Source organism: Citrus clementina, unplaced genomic scaffold (assembly GCF_000493195.1).
Source record: "Citrus clementina cultivar Clemenules unplaced genomic scaffold, Citrus_clementina_v1.0 scaffold_9, whole genome shotgun sequence".
Classification (NCBI taxonomy): Eukaryota; Viridiplantae; Streptophyta; class Magnoliopsida; order Sapindales; family Rutaceae; genus Citrus; species Citrus x clementina.
Genome location: NW_006261964.1, coordinates 19,947,208 through 19,962,399, shown reverse-complemented (window position 1 = coordinate 19,962,399; position 15,192 = coordinate 19,947,208). Strand labels below are relative to the sequence as shown.

At 35.0% G+C, this 15,192-nt stretch overlaps 2 non-coding genes across 2 annotated transcripts; both read right to left on the bottom strand.

Annotated features, from left to right (window-relative positions):
* Positions 1–209: 209 nt before the first annotated feature.
* On the bottom strand, positions 210–313 carry LOC112101615. Its single transcript, XR_002907640.1, has one exon. It is a non-coding gene; the product is annotated as a small nucleolar RNA R71 (small nucleolar RNA).
* A 13,531-nt stretch (positions 314–13,844) lies between these two features.
* LOC112095469 lies at positions 13,845–13,948 on the bottom strand. The gene has a single exon (XR_002903830.1). It is a non-coding gene; the product is annotated as a small nucleolar RNA R71 (small nucleolar RNA).
* Positions 13,949–15,192: the final 1,244 nt, after the last annotated feature.

The following is a 15,192-nucleotide window of genomic DNA, read 5'->3' as shown; positions in this document are numbered from 1 at the left end:
ATCATCTGAATGATTTTCATTCAGTTTGTCAAATTTTTAAATATGAGAATTTTTCAGATGATGATGTTAAACTTAGATTATTCCCATTTTCTTTAGAGGATAGAGCTCGTTCATGGTTCAATACATTACCTGCTAATAGCATTACATCATGGGAACAAATGGTAACAAATTTTTTGAATAAACACTTCCTAGTGCATAAAACCAATGCTATTCGCAGGGAAATTTCAGAGTTTATCCAGAGAAAAGACGAGCAATTTTTCGAAGCATGGGAGCGATTCAATGGGCTACTCTTGAAGTGTCCACATCATGGGTACGAGAAATGGCACCAATGCCAATACTTTTTGGAGGGATTATTGCCGCATGTGTAAGAATGACTAATTAAAACAAGTAAAGGAGAGCTAATGTCAAAAAATGCATCAGAGATTTGGGATTTCTTCTAGCGACAAGCGGATAATTCCTAACAACGGAGTCGATCACTCAGGAATGTTAATAGAATTAAGGGAGTGAATGAGATTCACATTGGCGAGTCAAGTTCTGAAATTAAATAAGTCAAAAAGATGGTTGAAGGTATTTCCTGGATGGAGAGACCATCCCAATTTTTCATGGTCTTAAGGATTCCAACAGAATGGACCAGCAGCTCCAGCTCCACCAATGCAACCAATTTCTCAAGTTCCTTAAGCCTCTCAGCCACTATTTAGACCATACAATCAGAACCTGAATTTCTCTCAATCCAGACTATGGGAGGATGCATTCCAGAATTTCAAGAATTTTACTCACTCCATGATCGAGCAACATAATCGCACCATTAATGAACTACGAAATGAGATGAGAGTAGGCTTCAACTCACAAGCCCAATCAGTTTCAAACCTCGAGAAGATAGTGGGACAACTTGCTTCTTCAATTCAAACTTTGGCAATAATTGTTGAGAAAGGCAAATTCCCAAGTCAATCAGTGCCTAATCTTAAAGGAGTGCATGAAGTAAATACCTGTTCACCACAACAACATAGAGAGGTCAAAGTCGTCAAAACCTTGCGAAAAGGAAAAGAAGTCGACAACAAAGTAAAGATGCTGGTGACAAAAACAACTCAAATTGTACCTGTGAATGCCGAGGATTCATCATCAGAGGAGAAAGAAGAAACCAACCCACGAGAATACGTGCCTAAAGCTCATTTTCCTCAGAGGTTAGCAAAAGAAAAGAAGGAAAAATCCACAAGTGAGATTTTTTAAATCTTCAAACAGGTAAGTGTTAACATCACTTTGCTTGATGCTATAAAACAAGTCTCATCTTATGCCTAGTTTCTTAAACACTTTTATATTAAAAAGAGAAACATTCACGTTCAAAAGAAGGCCTTTTTAATAGAAAACGTTAGTTCTATACTCCAACAAAAAATTCCTCTAAAATACAAAGACCCAGGCTCCCCCCTTATCTTGTGTAGTATAGGGAACCATACAATTGAGAATGTTTTGTTAGATTTAAGAGCTAGTGTAAATCTGTTACCCTACTTAGTATTTATGAAACTTGGACTGGGAGAATTACATCCAACTCCAGTGGTGTTACAACTTGCAGATCGATTCATGAAAATCCCTCGTGGTATTGTGGAGGACGTGCTTATCCAAGTATACAAGTTTTATTTTCCTATTGATTTCATTGTAATTGACACTCAATCAGTCCAGGATTCAAGGAAGCACATTTCCATTATCCTAGGCCGACCTTTCTTGGCAACTGCCGATTCTCACATTCAATGCAGGATTGGAAATATGCAGTTCTCCTTTGGCAACATGACTATGGAGCTAAATATTTTCAACATTGCCAAACAACCTTACAATGCAGATGATGAAATTGTTGATGTGAATTTAATAGAAGAAATAGTTGATGATACTTTTCTTTCAAACCTTAGTATGACCATTTACAAACATGTTTAACTTACTTTGGTTTGGATTTTGATATTGCCAGATAAGTCGATGAGGTCAATGCCCTACTTGACTTAGCACCATCCATGGATACTAATAAATGAAAGTTAAGAGTTGAACAACTAGCACCATCAGGAAAGAAACCCAGCCCATCATCAGAATCCCCACCAAAATTCAAGCTCAAACCATTACCCAACACTTTGGAATATGCGTTCTTGGGAGAAGAAAACACTCTACCAGTAATCATCTCATCAACCTTAAATGACGAACAAAAACATTAGTTGTTGGAATTTTTAAAAGAGCACAAATGAGCATTAAAATAGACCATCGCCGACATAAAATGTATAAACCCAGTAGACTGCATGCATTACATTCACCTTGATGAAAATGTTAAACCTACTAGGAAATGCAACGTCGATTAAATCCTAACATAAAAGAAGTTGTTAGAATTGAAGTCCTTAAACTATTAGACACAAGTACCATTTACCCAATTTCTAATAGTTCATGGGCCAGTCCTGTTCAATTGTCCCTAAAAAGTCAGGAGTCACAGTAGTTACCAATGCTGATAATGAATTGATACCCACTAGAGTGACTACAGGGTGGCCTGTATGCATTGATTATAGAAAGTTGAATTCTGTCACACGTAAAGACTATTTTCTTTTACCATTTATCGATCAAATGCTTGATAGATTAGCATGTCATGAATTTTATTGCTTTCTAAACGGCTACACAGGGTATAATTAGATTCCCTAGTACTAAAAGATCAAGAGAAGACCACTTTCACTTGCCCTTTTCGCACTTTTGCACATAGGAGAATGTCATTTAGATTATGTAATGCACCGACTACATTTCAACGATGCATGTTAAGTATTTTTCTGATATGGTTTAACGATTCCTTAAAGTCTTTATGGATGAATTTTCTATTTTTGGTGATTCATCCGATCAATGTTTACATTATCTAACACTAGTTCTGCAAATATGTATAGAGAAGAACTTGGTCTTAAATTGGGAGAAGTACCATTTTATGGTAAAATAAGGTATTGTTCTCAGTCACATTATTTCGAGCAGAGGTATTGAGGTTGATAAAGTCAAGGTATATCTCATTTCCAATCTTCCTCCACCTAAAACAGTAAGAGAAGTAAGATCTTTCCTTGGGCATGCTGGTTTTTATAGACGTTTCATTAAATATTTTAGCAAAGTTTCTAGACCCTTATGCAATCTACTTGCTAAGGATGTACCTTTTATCTTTGATGATTCATTTCTTGTGGCATTTGAAAAACTAAAGCAGTTGTTGACATCATCACCCATCATTCAGCCCCCAAACTGGAACTTACCATTTGAGCTCATGTGTGATGCATCTGATTATGTAGTGGGAGCAGTATTAGGATAAATACTTGATTGAATTCCCCATTTTATTTACTATGATAATATGACATTGAATGATGCACAGTTGAACTATTCAACCACTGAAAAAGAAATGCTAGCAGTAGTGTTTGCATTAGAGAAATTTTAATCTTATCTCATTGGTTGTAAAATAATTGTATTCACAGATCATGCTGCTCTTAAATATCTTCTCACAAAGAAAGATACAAAAGCTAGACCAATTCGTTAGATGTTACTTTTGTAGGAATTTGACTTGAAAATTCAAAAAGATAAAAAAGGCACATAAAATGTTGTAACTGACCATCTCTCTCGTCTCAATTTGACACAATTACAGAACCATTAACATTGAATGAGTCATTTCTAGATGAACAATTGATGAGTGTGGAAGTATTACCATGGTATGCTGATATAATTAATTATCTTGTTATAGGTCAACTTCCAAAGCATTGGACTAAGCAGGACAAAGCCAATTTTTTTATGAAAATAAAGAATTCCTTTTGGGATGATCCTTATCTGTTCAAGTATTGTACATATCAAATTATCAGAGGATGTGTCCTAGAAAGTGAATTTCTAAATATCCTTTCATTCTGCCATGAACAAGCTTGTGGAGGCCATTTCAGATCTAAGAAAACAGCTATTAAAGTTTTACAATGTGGTTTCTATTGGCCAACTGTATTTCGAGATGCTTACACTTTTTGCTTTCATGTGATAGGTGTCAAATGAGGAGCATTACACGAAGGAATATAATGCCACTATCGACTTCATGGGACCATTTCCCCATTATTTTGGCCATCAATACATATTGATTGCTGTTGACTACGCATCGAAATGGGTAGAAGCAATTCTATGTAGAATCAATGATCACAAGGTAGTGATAAGATTTTCGAAAAGCAACATTGTTTCACGCTTTGGATTCCCTCGAGCAATAATCAGTTATGGTGGTGCCCACGTTTGTAAAAAATCATTCAAAGCTCTTTTGATTCCATCACTCACAAAGTGGCAAGATCTCCAATCGAGAAATAAAGCACATATTAGAAAAGACGGTGAGGCCAGACAGAAAAGATTGGTCATTGAGACTCGATGATGCATTATAGACATATAGAACGACTTTCAAGACCTCGATTGAGATGTCACTCTACAGGTTAGTGTATGGAAAAGCTTGCCACTTACCTATAGAACTCAAACATCGTGTGTACTGGGCCATTAAGAAATTTAACTTTGACATGCAGCAAGCTAGCTCAGAAAGAAGATTACAGCTGGCAGAACTTGAAGAAATTTACAATGATGCATACGAAACTGCCAAGATTTACAAGCAGCCAATGAAAGTCTTTCATGACAAGCAAATTTTGAGAAAATCTTTCACCCTAGGTCAAAAAGTGTTTTTATTCAATTCTCGCTTGCATTTATTCCTAGGTAAGTTATGCTCTTGATGGTCTAGCCCTTTTATTGTTCATATTGTTTTTCCACATGGAGTAATTGAAATTAAGGATCCAAAGAATGGTGTCACTTTTAAAGTTAATAGTTAAAGATTAAAGCCATATCTAGAGTACCAACCACAAGGAAAGGATACCGAAATAAATTTAAGTGACCCACCAAATTTGAATTGAGATTTTTCTTTCTTTTCGATGATTTGATTTGATTTTTTTTCTTTTTTTCTTTTTACTATTCTTTTGCTAATTGAAATTATTTTTGCATAAGTGTAATTGTTTAACCAGTAAGTTTTCTTTTATCATTGTTAATCATGAGTGCTTCAGCTAGACAGATCCTCTTAGACCTTCTTAGACAACTTCAATGTGTAAAATATCATCTCAGAAGCCAGATTCAATTTTGTAAAATATATCATATTTGGAATCTACAACCACTAGAGTTAGTATCCAATGTTGAGGCTTTAGAAAAACAACTCAGAGAAATTGAGGGAGGTATCTACGACATCTAGTTGGAGCTTAAGGTAAATTCAATAAGAGGACGATTGTAATTTTCTTTGTATGTTTTAGTTTGTTACTTTGTTTGTGTGCTTTAGTTTGTTACCCCAGTTAAGTGGCGGATAACGATACTCCGTGATAATCAAGTCGGTTACTTTAGTTTCCCATAATAACTGATATTTTAAGGCGAAAGTACGGATAGAAATGAGATTTTAGTAAAGCTTCACAATAGATTTCCTTCACTTCCTCAGAATGCCCTCCTTACAATCTATAAAGCTCGATCCGAATGCATGCGATTACTTATGAGGAATAACATACCTGCTGACATCTGCTGGTTATCGAGACCAAAGTATGATTGGTAGGTGAGTTGCCTCCTAAATTTATTGCATACATGCCTGGTTGTGGTAAAGGAAGTTATGCAAGAAAAAGAATAGCTCAAAAACTTTCTGTTGCTTGTCATAAGTATGCCAGAATGAGATGCAAAAAAAAATCCATGTTCTTTAGGAATGGTGTCTGATAACAGGGAAGACAAGATTCAATTCATTAGGAATGGCTTGAATAAGGAGTCATTGGATGATATCCTTTTGTCTCTTGAAACGCATCCCAGTGGATACGTACAAGGAGCAATTCTCCAATTATGGCCATTATTCCAAAAAGAGTATGAACGATATAGTCTCGGGAATCTAACTATAAACAACCCTGTTTGCCAGTTTATAAGAAAACTGGATGGGAAGCCTATCCTCGACTCATAGAGGGCGTTCAAGCCGTTTCTAGACGTAAAACTAGAGGAAGATGTGAGCCACAGTCACAACTACTTGTAAATATCATTTTACTTCACTGTTATTTTATTATTTGCATTATTGTCTTTAATAATTTTATTTTATCATTGTTTGTTTTTTCCTTTTTACTGTTTCTTTTTTTACTCTCGAGCCATGTGCTTTACGCGTTAATTGACAAAAACATGCTACCTCACACATAACTGTGACCCACTGTCACCAAGATCCTTAAATATGAAATTTTTAAAGCACTCAAAAATTAGTTTTTAGAATTATCCCAATTGCAGCTACTCCCAATAAACAATTCAAGAACATTTATGTGCTCCCTTGGTTTAACTATGACAAATATAAAGAGTTTGTTGAGACAGCCATAGATCTTGATCAAAGTATAACAGCAAGGAAATTACAATTGGTATATGGAGGAGGTGACCGAGGGTTATCAAAATTAGTCTTAGAAACTGCTTATGTCAGAGGGAGCCAAGTGTTAGGCATCATCCCAAGAAACCTAAAACCTTTGGGCTGTTTGTCTGACTCACCAACTAGAGAAGAGTTAGTCGTCTTAGGTATGTAAGAGAGAATAACTGAAATAATAAATCATGCTAATTTTTTTTTCCTACCAAGAGATCTTGCAACTCTGGAGGCACTAATTACATTAGCATCTTGGACCCATCTGAACATTCATCAGAAACCCATCGATTTGTTAAATATCAATAACTTTTATGATGACTTTATCACATTTCTTAACCATGTAATAAAAAACTATTTCATTCCTTCCACAGCGAAAAATATTTTTATTTGTGCTTACACTGCTAATGTGCTACTTGATCTGTTATAAGTCTATAGACTAGAGCTAGACCTCAGGACTTTTGTGTTGGAGCATCCAAATAATAATGGTAATAGTAGCCACAGTAAGAAGTGCAAATTAGATTTAACTCTCCGCTTGTAAGTATTTTCTTCTATGTTGCAACACCGAGGTGATGTCTTCTAAACTCTATTTCTTTCTTTTAAAACATTGAGGATAATATTTCGTTCTGGTTAGGGGGAGGGAATAGCTGACAATTATGGAATGTCTCAATCTTGGTTAAGTTTTTATTGATTTTTTGTTGTAGAGACTAATCGTGGCTAACTTTTTGAGTCGAAGATGGCTGAATATGGAGTGTAGTGACTCTAGAAACACATCTTCTTAGTTTGGAAGTAAAAACAAAAAAAAAATCCAGACATTTTCTTTTTCTTTATTAAGCTTTGACAATAATTTTTTTATTTTATAACTTCTTCTTTCTAATTTCTCCTTCATAAATATACACTTTCAAATTTTTGAGTCGAAGATGGCTGAATATGAAGTGCAGGGACTCTAGAAACGCATCTTCTTAGTTAAAAAAAAATTTTTAGACATTTTCTTTTTCTATCATTTTAAGTGTAACATTTCTAATTAGTTTTTCTGCATCATTTTCACCTTTATGCATGCATATTTTCTTTTCATGTTTAGAATAGGTTGGGGGGTAGAATGTTGTTTGAACAAAAAAAAATTGTGATTTTTTTTTAACATTGAATGACATGATGACTTTTAAATTTTAGTATTTGTATTATCTTTGGTCTTAAATGATGTTACGCCATGTTTGTTACTCTACATGTTGATGTCGGAGACAAATATGAGTTGCTTGAAAGAATGCACATGTCATAATGAATACCAAATGAGTTTTTAAGCCTGTAATTTTTCTTGGAGAGTAACCCTTTTTGCCCATTCTTCATACAGCTTATCAGTTTATTATATTATACATGATCTCTAGATTTCCTTTGAGTTAATCCTCAAAAAAAAAGGTTAAATAAAATTTTTAAAAAAGAAAAAAAAATGTGTTGCTACATCTGAAGGTCCATCTAACTAGCAGATATGGAAGATTATTTAAAGCCCTAAAAGTCGATGGAAATGTCATATTTGACTTGTTTGAACCTTTCTAACCATCCCTTTTGTGAAATATCTATAATCAACTCTTTTGAATCTTTCATATAAATTTTTTTTTCTTTGTCAACTTATCATCTTGACCCACTCCGATTTGGAATATCACCCGATGTCTTACAAGTTTCATCACCTATTTATGTTTGAGAAAAATGTAAATAATTATTTTGTTCAGTAAAGTTGTGCCATACAAAAAAAGTTGTTTCAAAAAAAAGAGAAAAAGAGAAAAAGAAAAAAATAATAATAATAAATAAGCAAAATGCACCGTAATTTCCAAAAGATCTCTACTTTTTCTCAAACATATATTTTGTTTTCCATATTTTCCCTCCTTTGTTAGCCATGTCCTTAGCCTACGCTACGTCCTAATAAAAGTCCTTCTTGATTTTACAGATCTATAGTCTGAAGTAGAAGCTAGTTATATAGGCTAAAAAGATGTAGTGATGCATAAAAGAAATTAAAAAAAAGAGAAAAAAATACATTAGTTTGACTAGCATTTTGTTTGACTTAAAGATCATGTTATTTCTAAGCTATGGGCATATTCCTTTCATCTTGGTGAGAGTATGTGATATTACTTCTTTATTATTTTCTCTCAATTTACCATTCATTAGAGTGACTATTTTTATTGGGTTTAATTTTTTTGTGAGAGTGTCACTACTATCAGTGAGATTTTGAGATTTGACATGTCATTCTTAAAAGTGGATTGATTACTATAGCTATGACAAAGCCTGCTGGACTAATGCATGTGGATGGTTGATGTGAGGGTGATGTTTCTTTAGACTAGAGATAATGCTTATATTTTTATTTGATTACTATCATTCGTCTGATTAAATAAACACAATTTAAAAAAAAAATCATTATGGGTTTGAATTTTATTTTCGCTTTATTTGCGAAGGACTAGCAACAAACTAGTTGGGAGGTGTGTTGAGTATTAGAAAGTGTATATTTATAAAGGAGAAAATCGTCATTTTACACTCCAAAGTCTTACTAACATCCATACTTTTATGTATTTAAGTCCCTTGTAATTTAATTATGTGTGTTTATTATAATTATGTATTTTGTGTATTTTAGGGGGCATTATGGTCATTTCACAATGAACGAGAGATCAGATAGCAAAACAGACAACAATTTTGAACTCAGGACAGTCAAAAACCTTAGGAGCATAAAATGATAAATGACACTGCTCACATATACGGTACTGTTCACACATATGGTATTGTTCATGATACTATTCACGAGACTGTTCACATATACGGCACGATAATGTGGCATTGACCGATGACGTGGCATTGACCGATGACGTGGCAGCATTTGATTGGACTAATGATGTGGCATTGACTGCTTATATGGCATTGACCGCTGATGTGTCGCGATCCTATTGGACAAAAATGATTATGTAGAGTTGACCGATGACGTGGCAGTATGTCAGTGGACCCAAAAACGTGCATACGATATATACATTACATGGAATGGCAGCCCTAATGATGTGTTCTATCCGATCAGAACTTGCCATGTGGCGCAATCCTGAGCATTCAAATTATTTTAATCTAATGGCCATGATTTACTCGTTGTATCTATAAAAAAGGGGCTTCGCCCTAATTCCACACCCCTAAATTCATTTTTTAGCTCCATTTTCTGTAATCCCTTCTTCATCTTGTATTTTCTATGTATTTTAATAAATTTTCATTTTACCCGTAGTTCAATTATGAGTAGTTAATTTTCTTTCAAGCTTCAGTTGAAGATGAAATCTCAACATGTTCCATGGGTTTTATTTGGTAAATTTACTTTCTCTTCCCCTCTGATTTTTGTGGATGTTTTGACTTTTCGTCTACAGATAGTAATAATCTTGTCTACACACTGCACTGGTATAAACGGCTGCCTCGTGCAAGGTTTTATTATTTAGCACGATAAGCCCTTAGCACCGTATTGATTAGAGTGTGGTTCATGAGGAGTGGAAACCCCCCTCATGATTTAATTGACACTAATAAGGAATATTAAGCTCATGGTGCATGTTAATGCAGATCCAGATACCCAAATGCTTCATTTTAATAGATTTCACTTCAATTAATTCCCCTTATTTTAATTTAAATTTTAGGATAATCTAAATCACTTCCACCACAAATCCAATCACCCACTTAGAAAATTAACTCTACACATAATTAAAATCAACCTCCTCATGGGATCAACACTCGTCACCATTGATCTATTCTACAATAGATTCGTGCACTTGCGAGTTCAATAAAATTTGCACAATAGGTTGTATAATTAATGCCTCGGAGTGCAATATAATTTGTGCTTATTTGCACACTACGCATAGGGTAGTATAATTCATGCCTCGAAGGGCAGTATAATTTGCACACTGCTCATAGGGCAATATGATTTGTGCCTGGAGGATAGAGATGGCAAAACCCCAGGCCGGGTCCGGGTATTGCCATGACCGGACCTTGCCCGGATGCAACCGGTCCGAGTCCGGGCCTTATGTGTATATATTTTTTATTTTTTGGTAATTTTATAAGTTTTAAATTTATTTTAATAAAATTTGATATGAAAATGTAAACTTAAGTGTTTAAAACTTTATATATGTATAATAAATGAGTCAAATAAATATAAAATATTTAAAATAATATATATTTTATAATTTTTTTAATAAAATCTGGGTTCCGGGTTTATTAAGTGATGCCCAAGACCGACCCGGCTTCATATCCGGGCTGGCAACACCCGGGTACGGTCCGAGTCCGGACCGGGCGGGTATTTTTGCCACCTCTACTAGAGGACAATATAATTCATGGCTTAGAGGGTAGTATAATTTGCGATTATTTGCATATTAAGATTTTTTTAAATGGAAAGGCCTTCTTGAGACTGTTTTATAAATTTTATTGAACTCGTAAATGCACGAATCTATTGTATAATAGATCAACGGTGACGAGTCTCGATCCCATGAGGAGATGGATTTTAATTGCTTGTAAAGTTAATTTTCTAAGTGGGTGGTTGGATTTGTGGTGAAAGTGATTTAGACTATTCTAAAATTTAAATTAGAATGGCGGGAAGAAATTAAAGTGAAAACTATTAAAATGAAGTGCTTGGGTCTCTGGATCTGCACTCAACATGCACCATGGACTTAATATTTCTTATTAGTGCCAATTAAATCATGAGGGGGGTTCCACTTCTCATGAATCCACTCTAATAAATATGGTGTTAAGTGCTTATTGTGTCAAATAGTAATAACCTTGCACTAGGGAGACGGTTATACCAATGCAATATCTAGACAAGATTATTACTATCTGTCGATAAAAAATCAAAATATCCACAAATATTAGAGGGTAAGAGAAAGTAAATTTACCAAATTAAGCCCATAGAACATTTTGAGACTTTGCCTTCAACCCAAGCTTGAAAGAAAATTAGCTACTCATAATTGAATTAGGAGTACAATGGGGGGATTACAGAATACATAGAAAGTACAAGATGGAGAAGGAATCACAGAAAATAGATTTCAAAAATGAATTCAGGGGTGCCAAATTAGGGGGGAGCTCCCTATTTATAGATACAATGAGTAAATCATGGTCATTGTATTAAAACAATTTAGACGCTCATGATTGCGACATGTGGCAAGTTATGATTGGATAGAACACATCATCCGGGTTGTCATTCCGTGTATATGCATGTACCGTATGCACTTTTTTGGTCCAGTAACATACTACTGTTGAGTGTTAGAAAATGCATATTTATAAAGGAGAAAACCATCATTTTACATTTCAAGTCTTACTAACAACCCTTACTTTTATGTATTTAACCTTCTTGTGATTTAATTACATGTGTTTTATTTTAATTAAGTATTTTATGTATTTTAGGGGCATTATAGTCATTTCACAATAAACGAGAGATCAGACGGCAAAACGGACATCACTTTTGAACTCAAGACGGTCGAAAACCTTAGGAGGAGCATAAAAGGAAAAATGATACTATTCACATGTACGGTACTATTCACGTGTACGGTACTGTCTACGTTACTGTTCACGACACTGTTCATATAGACGGATCGATGACGTGGCATTGACTAATGATGTGGCATTGACTGATGAGGTGTCACGATCCTATTGGACTAAAATTCTTATGTACTGTTGATGGTGACGTGACAGCATATCAGTGGACGAAAAATCTCGCGTACAGTACATGCATCACACAGGATTATTTTCAACCAAACCGCGTTACTGTTCAACTCGGGTCAAACTGTGTTACTGTTCATCCGCGTGGTCAAACCACGTACTGTTGACTGATGACGTGGCGCAATCCTGAGCGTGCAAACTGTTTTTAATCCGATGGCCATGATTTACTCTATGTATCTATAAAAAGGGGGCCTTCCCCCCCTAATTTGATATCTCCGAATCCATTTTTGGAATTTATTTTCTGTAACTCCTTCTCCATCTTGTATTTTCTTCGTATTTTAATAAATTATCATTTTGCCCCTAGTTCAATTATGAGTGGCTAATTTTCTTTCAAGCTTGGATTGAAGGTGAAGTCTCAACATGTGTCATGGGCTTTATTTGGTAAATTTATTTTCTCTTCCCCTCTAGTTTTTGTGGATGTTTTGACTTCTCGTCGACAAATAATACTAATCTTGTCTAGTATCGCCTTGGTTTCACCGGCCCTCTAGTACAAGGTTATTATTATTTGGCACGATAAGTCCTTAGCACCATATTAATTAGAGCGTGGTTCATGAGGTGTGGATTCCCCCCTCATGATTTAATTGGCATTAATACGGATTATTTAGCCCATGATGCATGTTGATACGGATCCGGATACCCAAGTGCTTCATTTCAATAGAATTCTCTTCAATTTATTATTGCCATTTCAATTTCAATTTTAGAATTTATTCTCGCCATTTTAATTTAAGTTTTAGCATATTCCAAATCATTTCCACCACAAATCCAATCACCCATTTACAAAATTAATTCTACACACAATTAAAATCTACCTCCTCGTGGGATCGACACTCGTCACTATTGATCTATACTACAATAGATTCATGCGCTTGCGAGTACATTAAAATTTGCACAACAAGTTTTTGGCGCCGTTGCCGGGGAGGTAAGTAATTTTAATTCATAGAATTAATTTTTGTGAATAATTTCTTTTATTTGTTTTCTTGTATTTTTTTATTAAAAAAAAGAAAAAAAAGTGAATCTACATTTAAAGGTTAGTATTTCTTTTCTTTTTCTCTTCTTTAAAATTCTGTAATTTAATTTTCAATTTATTTTTCTTTGTAATTTTTTTTATTTTATTAATTTAATTTTTAGTTAATTTATTTCACGTATTTATTTTTGTGTATTTTTATAGAAAGGTTGTAATAGCGCAATAAGGTTAGTATCGTAATTTCTCCCTCTTCTTTATTTTTATTTGTTTTGTTCCCATCTTTATTTTTATTTTTTTTGCATGCATGGTCGTAGGTCATTATTATCTAATCTTGAACCTATAGACCTTGAATTAGAAAAAACACTTCGCACACACAAACAAATTAAAAATAAAATGGATTTGCAACCACAGGAGAGGCCATTTAAGGACTACTTCAGTCCTTTAGCTAATTTGAGCACATCATGCATAAGATACCCAAATGTAGATGTTAGGAGCTTTGAACTAAAACCTAGTGTGCTAAATTGTCTCCCCACATTCTATGGCTTAGAAAATGAGGACCCATATAATCATCTGAATGATTTTCATGCTATTTGTCAAACTTTTAAATACGAGAATTTTTCAAACGATGATGTTAAACTTAGACTATTCCCATTTTCTTTAAAGGATAGAGCTCGCTCATGGCTTAATACATTACCTGCTAATAGCATTTCATCATGGGAATAAATGGTAACGAAATTTTTGAATAAATATTTCCCAGTGCATAAAACCAATGCTATTCGCAGGGAAATTTTAGAGTTTACACAGAGAGAAGATGAGCAGTTTTTTGAAACATGGGCGCGATTCAATGGGCTACTCTTGAAGTGTCCACATCATGGGTACGAGAAATGGCACCAATGTCAATACTTTTTGGAGGGATTATTGCCGAATGTGCAAGAATGGCTAATGGCACCAAGTGGAGGAGAGCTAATGTCAAAAAGTGCATAAGAGATTTGGGAGTTCTTTCAACGACAAGCGGATAATTCCCAACAACGGAGTCAATCACTCCGGAATACTAGAAGAATTAAGGGAGTAAATGAGGTTCAAATTGGCGAGTCAACTTCGGGAATCAAAGAAGTCAAGGAGATGGTTGAAGGTCTTGCTCGACAAATAGCATCGTTATCGACTGCTAAATCAACAGAATCACATGACCATGACTCATACTCAGATCAAGCCAATGCCATAGGTGTAATGAGAAAGCCATCAAATTACAACCCATACTCTAACACATATAACCTTGGATGGAGAGACCACCCTAATTTTTCATGGTCTCAAGGATTGCAACAGAACGGACCAGCAACTCCAGCTCCACCAATTCCACAAAATCCTCAAGCCTCTCAGCCCCCATTTAGACTATACAATCAGAACCAGAACTACTCTCAACCCAGACCATGGGAGGATTCATTCCAAAATCTCAAGAATTTTACTCACTCTACGATTGAGCAACATAACCGCACCATTGATGGACTACGAAATGAGTTGAGAGCATGCTTCAACTCACAAGCTCAATCAATTTCAAGCCTTGAGAAGATGGTGGGACAACTTGCTTCTTCAGTTCAGACCTTGGCAATGATTGTTGAGAAAGACAAGTTTCCAAGTCAACCAGTGCCTAATCCTAAAGGAATACATGAAGCAAGTACCAGTTCACCACAGCAGCATGGAAAGGTCAAAGTAGTCATGACCTTGTGAAAAGGAAAAGAAGTCGACAACAAAGTGGAGATACCGGTGACAAAAGAAAATCAAATTGTACCTGTGAATGTTGAGGACTCACCATCGGAAGAAAAAGAAGAAACCAACCCACGAGAATATGTTCCGAAAGCTCCATTTCCTCAGAGGTTAGCTAAAGGAAAGAAGGAAAAATCCACAGATGAGATTCTTGAAATCTTCAAACAGGTAAGTGCTAACATCCCTTTACTTGATGCTATTAAACAAGTTCCATCTTATGCCAAGTTTCTTAAAGACCTTTGTACTAAAAAGAGAAATATGCATGTTTAAAAGAAGGCATTTTTAACAGAAAACGTTAGTTCTATCCTCCAACATAAAATTCTTCTAAAATGCAAAGACCCAGGCTCTCCCACTATCTCAT